This window comes from Pezoporus wallicus, unplaced genomic scaffold (assembly GCF_028554395.1).
Source record: "Pezoporus wallicus isolate ANWC-B61680 ecotype Strahan unplaced genomic scaffold, APGP_CSIRO_Pwel_v1 contig_3488, whole genome shotgun sequence".
Lineage (NCBI taxonomy): Eukaryota > Metazoa > Chordata > Aves > Psittaciformes > Psittacidae > Pezoporus > Pezoporus wallicus.
This window is the reverse complement of record NW_026635397.1, coordinates 809,856-816,186: the sequence shown is the minus strand read 5'-3', so window position 1 is coordinate 816,186 and position 6,331 is coordinate 809,856.

Genomic DNA, 6,331 nt, shown 5'->3' with positions numbered 1-6,331 from the left:
ACTTAAATTCAAAGTAGCTTTGTGGGCTTTGAACAGCCTTTCTGCTGCAACCTTAACCCAAAGGCTTGGAGAAGCTCATGATCCCCTTTACGTTTAACCTCTGCCTGCCCAGGCACTGTTCTGCACGTACCACCTGGCCTTCAAGCCTGTCCTGTGCCCTTCAGATCCCTTGGCCATGTTGTAATTGCTACTTCCTTATACCAGAGGAGCCTGTGGGCAGTGCTACCGAGTACTAGGGATTAAACCATCTGCCTGCCCTTACCTTTATCTTGCAGTGCAGAAAGTTCTCCTGTGCCTGTCATTGTCTGACTATAGAAGCAATGAAAAAAGTTGTTTTCTTGTCAGAAAATCTTATCTTGAATAATTGAACTGGAAGAATCTTTTTGACGGACAGGGTGTGCTAAGCATTCAGGTGGGATTTGGAGGCCTGTTTAATGCTCTACCACTTGCAGTTTCTAGCATAGAATTGTGAAATGGTTTGGGTTGGAAAGGACCTTAAAGTTCATCCAGTTTCAACCCCCTGCTACAGCCAGGGACACCTTCCCTGAGAGCAGATTGCTCCGAGCCCTGTCCAACCTGGCCTTGAACACTGCCAGGGATGGGGCAGCTACAGCTTCTCTGGGCACTCTGTGCCAGCACCTCACCATATCTAAAGGGGCATACACTTACCTAGACTATTCTCTCCTTACAGTGTTAGCTCAAGTAAATAGCTTTTTGAAAAATACTTTAGAGTCCTAGGCCCTGAGAATTTATTTTGGTATTGGAGCAAGCATCAACCAAACACAGTGTTCCCATGGGGGAAGTGCCTTCATTAAAACGCTTTCCTACTCAAATTGTGTTCTATTTAAAATTTACATAACCCAACAGTAGAAACAACCTGAACACGGGTTTGATATTTAATATTATACCACCAAAGTGACTGTTAATGAATATATCAATACGGAAAAAGTCTTAATACATTCCTTTATGAAGATGAGCTTTAACGTTCCAACACAAACACTACTATAATTCTATGAATTTCACATCGCACATTCTGATTCCACAACATTACTGCAGTGCCTGACCCGCTAATTATTCAGCTGGTGTAAGCACAGCAGCACGTTTCCCTGTGTGGTAGTTGTTACTGTAGACGAGGTTTGCTGAGCATCTTGGCTCGCCGCGGTACCCAGCTGGGTACTCCTCTTACTCGTGGGACATCTAGTGGCAGAAAGGAGACTGTTTTGTAAGTCAAAAGGGTATTTAGAAAACCAATAAAAAGGGTGCTGAAACTTGGTTTGTTTTGTTTTCTGTTGTTTTTTTTTTCTCTGTATGTTAATTTGTAAGGTTGAAAGAATTCTGTGGGCTTTAAACAGTGGTATTTGAAAACCTTGCTGGCTCTTAGATATATGAGCAGTTTGTGTGGAATCAGCAAGGACAAACTGCAGCTTGCTGTTGTTCCCTTAATGTTGCTCTACTGAGAAAGAGCTTCAAGACTTGCTGTGAAACAGTTCTACCTGAAAAAGATTTCTCTTTATTCCAGCTAGCTTCTGTCTCATGACACTCAACTGCTCTATCCAGAAGCTGTTTATACCTTTTATTATATATTGGTGGGCTTTCTCTCTGGTATATCCTATGGCCATAAGATTCTAAGAGCAAATGTGAGGCTCCTGAGCAGCTGGAGCAGACTTCAGCCTGGCTGTGTTGTGGGAATACAGGTGAGTAGCAAGGCTAGCCGGCAGGGAAAGTTATTTTGTTTATAAGTCTTGCTGTACCTGCAGGTTATCCAGCATATTGCTCGATAGTCTCTGCAGAAAGAAGGCTTTTAGCAGGTACGATATGGGATGTGGCAGCTCCTATTTTCATTCTGGTTTCTTCTCTCCAGGCCTGGGAGAGATATAGCACAGTCCAAAATAATAATCTTATATAATTCCATAATAATATATAATCCCAAAATAATGGATACAGAAGGTGTCTTCTAAACACCAGCAGCCCAGGGTTCTGCATGGCACTGAGCTTACACAGCAAAGAGTTTCCTGGTCATCTTTCAGCTGCTCGGTTTCTTTCCTGTGGCTCTGTAAAAATAACTGAGGAAACAGTGGAATGTTCTTCCGTTTTGCCTCTTGTTTTTTTTTATAACTCTTCACTCTTGGCAAAACCCGTACAAATCATCTTCTTTGATGGAGTAGGAAGGGCTAATCTGAACTTCCGTAACAGCCTCAGATATTTCAGAGCAGAATCAGATCTGTAATGTAACTGCTCTTAAATATTTGCTTTAATAGTGTGGGTATTATCACCTTTCTAGTACATGACCTGTTTGAGCATTTCTTCTTGTTTTTTCCATTATGTTCTGTACCCTTAAGGGCACAGAATCCATTTAGAAAGTAAATTGATATTCCTCTGACCCTAAGTTTTGGGGATTGAATTGCTCAGAGATTTCCATTAGGGCCCTGTTACATCAGAGTTCTTTGAGTCGGTCTCTGCACTTCAAATGGTCATGGCTCTTCCCCTTGCAACCAGCATGTGATATCAGTGAGTATAGAATCATAGAATCGTTAGGGTTGGAAAGGACCTTAAGATCATTTAGTTCCAACCCCCCTGCCATGGACAGGGACAACTCGCACTAAACCATCTCACCCAAGGCTTTGTCTAACCTGGCCTTGAACTCTGTGAGGGTTGGAGTATTCACAATTTCCTTGGGCAACCCATTCCAGTGCCTCACTGCCCTAACAGTAAAGAACTTCTTCCTCGTATCCAATCTAAACTTCCCCTGTTCAAGTTTGAACCCGTTACCCCTTGTCCTGTCACTACAGTCCCTAATGAAGAGTCCCTCCCCAGCATCCCTATAGGCCCCCTTCAGATACTGCAAGGCTGCTATGAGGTCTCCCTGCAGCCTTCTCTTCTCCAGGCTGAACAGCTCCAACATTCTCAGCCTGTCTTCGTACAGGAGGTGCTCCAGTCCCCTGATCATCCTCGTGGCCTCCTCTGGACTTGTTCCAACAGTTCCATGTCCTTTTTATGTTGAGGACACCAGAACTGCACACAATACTCCAGGTGAGGTCTCACAAGAGCAGAGTTAGAGGGGCAGGATCACCTCCTTTGACCTGCTGGTCACGCTCCTTTTGATGCAGCCCAGGATACGGTTGGCTTTCTGGGCTGCAAGCACACACTGAAGCCAGTTCATGTTCATTTTCTCATCAACCAGCACCCCCAAGTCCTTCTCTGCAGGGCTGCTCTGAATCTCTCCTCTGCCCAACCTGTAGCTGTGCCTGGGATTGCTCCGACCCAGGTGTAGGACCTTGCACTTGGCATGGTTAAACTTCATAGGTTGGCATCAACCCACCTCACAAGCGTGTCAAGGTCCCTCTGGATGGCATTCCTTCCCTCCAGGATATCAACTGAACCACACAGCTTGGTGTCATTGGCAAACTTGCTGAGGGCGCACTCAATCCCACTGTCTACGTCGCAACAAAGATGTTGAACAAGACCAGTCCCAGCACCGATCCCTGAGGGACACCACTCGTTACTGGTCTCCAGCTGGACATTGAGCCATTGACCACAACTGTGTGTGCAGCCATCCAGCCAGTTCTTTATCCACCAAGTGGTCCATCCATCAAATTGATGTCTCTCCAATTTAGAGACAAGGATGTTGTGCAGGACAGTGTCGAACGCTTTGCACAAGTCCAGGTAGATGTCATCAACTGCTCTACCCCTGTCCATCAGTTCTGTAGCCCCATCATAGAAGGCCACCAAATTGGTCATGCAGGATTTCCCCTTAGTGAAGCCATGCTGGCTGTCACCAAGCACCTTGTTGATTTTCATGTGCCTTAGCATGCCTTCCAGGAGAATCTGCTCCAAGATTTTGCCAGGCACAGAGGTGAGACTGACTGGTCTGTAGTTCCCCGGGTCATCCATTTTCCCCTTCTTGAAAATGGGGGTTATATTTCCCTTTTTCCAGTTGTTGGGAACTTCACCTGACTGCCAGGATTTCTCAAATATGATGGCCAGCAGCTTTGCAACTTCATTCACCAGCTCCTTCAGGACCCGCGGATGGATCTCATCAAGTCCCAGGGACTTGTGTACATTCAGGTTTTTAAGATGGTCTCGAATCAGATCCTCTCCTACAGTGGGCCCAGGGTCTTCGTTCTCACAGTCCCTGCGTCTGCCTTCCAAGATTTGGGTGGTGCGAGCAGAGCCTTTGCCAGTGAAGACCGAGGCAAAGAAGTCATTCAGAACTTCAGCCTTCTCCAAATCCTGTGTAGCCAGTTCTCCTGAGAGCTTCCATAGGGGGCCTGCGTTGTCCCTAGTCTGTTTTTTATTTGCTATGTACCTGTAGAATTCCTTCCTGTTATCCTTAACATCCCTAGCCAAATTTAATTCTAATTGGGACTTGGCTTTCCTAACCTGGTCCCTAGCTTCCCGTACAACATCCCTGTATTCTTCAGCCCCAGTATGGGCTGATGTGCATTTAGATGTTAGGTGGCATCTTCAGAGGGGATGGAAGGCATGGGAGCCCAGTGACACTCCTGTTGCTTCACCCCAGTAGGCATCTAAGCGCCATGAAGATGGATGTTCATTCCCTTCCCCTCCCTCCAACTCCCAGCAGAATAAGGAACAAAATAGGAAGAGCAAAAGATTCCTCTTCTTTTTCTTCTCTAAGCGTGATGCTACATGGTATGAACTATTGCTCTGGTTGCTTCAGAACACAGCATCACATAGAATCATAGAATCCCAGCCTGGCTTGTGGTGGAAGGGACCTCAAAGCTCAACCAGTTCCAACCCCCTGCCACAGGCAGGGCCACTGTCCACTAGACAAGGTTGCTCCACACCCCATCCAACTGAGCCTTGATGGCAGCACCTCACATGATTAAAGGGGTGAATTTATCTTTTTCTCCATACTCTACTATTTTTTTCAGAGGGCTCCTTATCTGCTTATCATCTTCAGATAAGCAGTAGGTGTCCTACTTCCCTGCCTCTGAAGTGGGTTGCCTGATGACTGCAGGCTCAGGTTTGAAACACGAAGATTAGGTATCAAATTCAGTTGGTTAATTTGGTATCTTACCTCCATCCCAGTCAGACCCAACGCGGGCTCTGAGGCAATCCAGCCACTCCAGCTTCTAAAGTGTGTAGGAACAATGTGGGAGGTGGTAGAGCAATGCAAGGCAGTCTGTGTGGGAAGCTGTTTTCAGCTTGATATTCAAGGGTATTTGCCACCCAAGAGAAGATGGAGCAGCAATGAGCTCCATTTTTTACTTTCTTTCCAGTTCTGTAAGAGGGGATTTGGGAAAAGCAATTGTAGGACATAAGCAGAGGTTTTCCAAGAGATAAGGGAGGGAACTGCACATAGGAATGCTGTGTGCCTGGGAGACAGCAGGCTTATAGGACCACAAGTGGCTGATGCAGCCCTACCTCCATAGGTGCTTGCACAGTGTGGTGCTCTATACTTAGCTAGGAATATACACAGGGAATGGCAGCTCTTTTCATTCTGGGCTTTCATGGCATCCTGCACTTTAGGTGGTACACACTGAAAAGCCAGGCAAGTCTCCTTGATGAGCATAGCTTATGTGTCTGGGAGTTGGTTTCTCTCTTTCCAGATATCTACTGCACTTATGTGGGCCCTCAAGATATATTCTCACCTCTCAGTCAATATGATGGAGACACCAAGTCTGTCCGCATGGTTTGTGGCTCTATGTTGTATACTTGTTTTGTTCGGACATCACGGAGGAAGACTGTCCTCCTCAGCCCCATGGAGAGCTGGTGTGGCTCTGTGGGATAGAGCCACAGAGCCTATGGGCAGAGGAGCCTCCCAGAGCTCAGAGGGGATGGACACAGGGCTTCCTTCCCATAACTTGGAAAGGCTTCAGGAGGGAAGGGCAGGGGCTTCAAAGGCATTCACCCAAGCCCAACATCACAAGACATTTTGGAGAGACTCAAGGCCATGGAATTTGTTGTTACTCAGAATGCTGGAGTTGGAGAGGTGGTAACCCCATTGTGAGTCAGGAGAGAGACTTCTCTGTAAACCTTTCTATTCCAACTTATTCTGCCTCCTCTAGTTAATCCTGTAGCAATTCTAGATCATACTTTGGTAATAGCAATTTTTTCTTGTGTGTTTCAATATTTAAACCAAAGAATAACCTAGGCTATTGCACCATGAACCATCATGTTGCCAGCATGATGGTCAGCAGGCACCATTATCTCTGAAGTGAGGGTGCTTGAGGCACTTAGAATATGAGGGCTTGTCATTAGTCCTGTGAATGGATGCACATTCTCACACTGGGAATCTCAGAATTTGTTGATATGAACAGTAACTTACTCTAGACTGGCTTCAGGCATCGTTCAAGCCTTTCATTTCGTC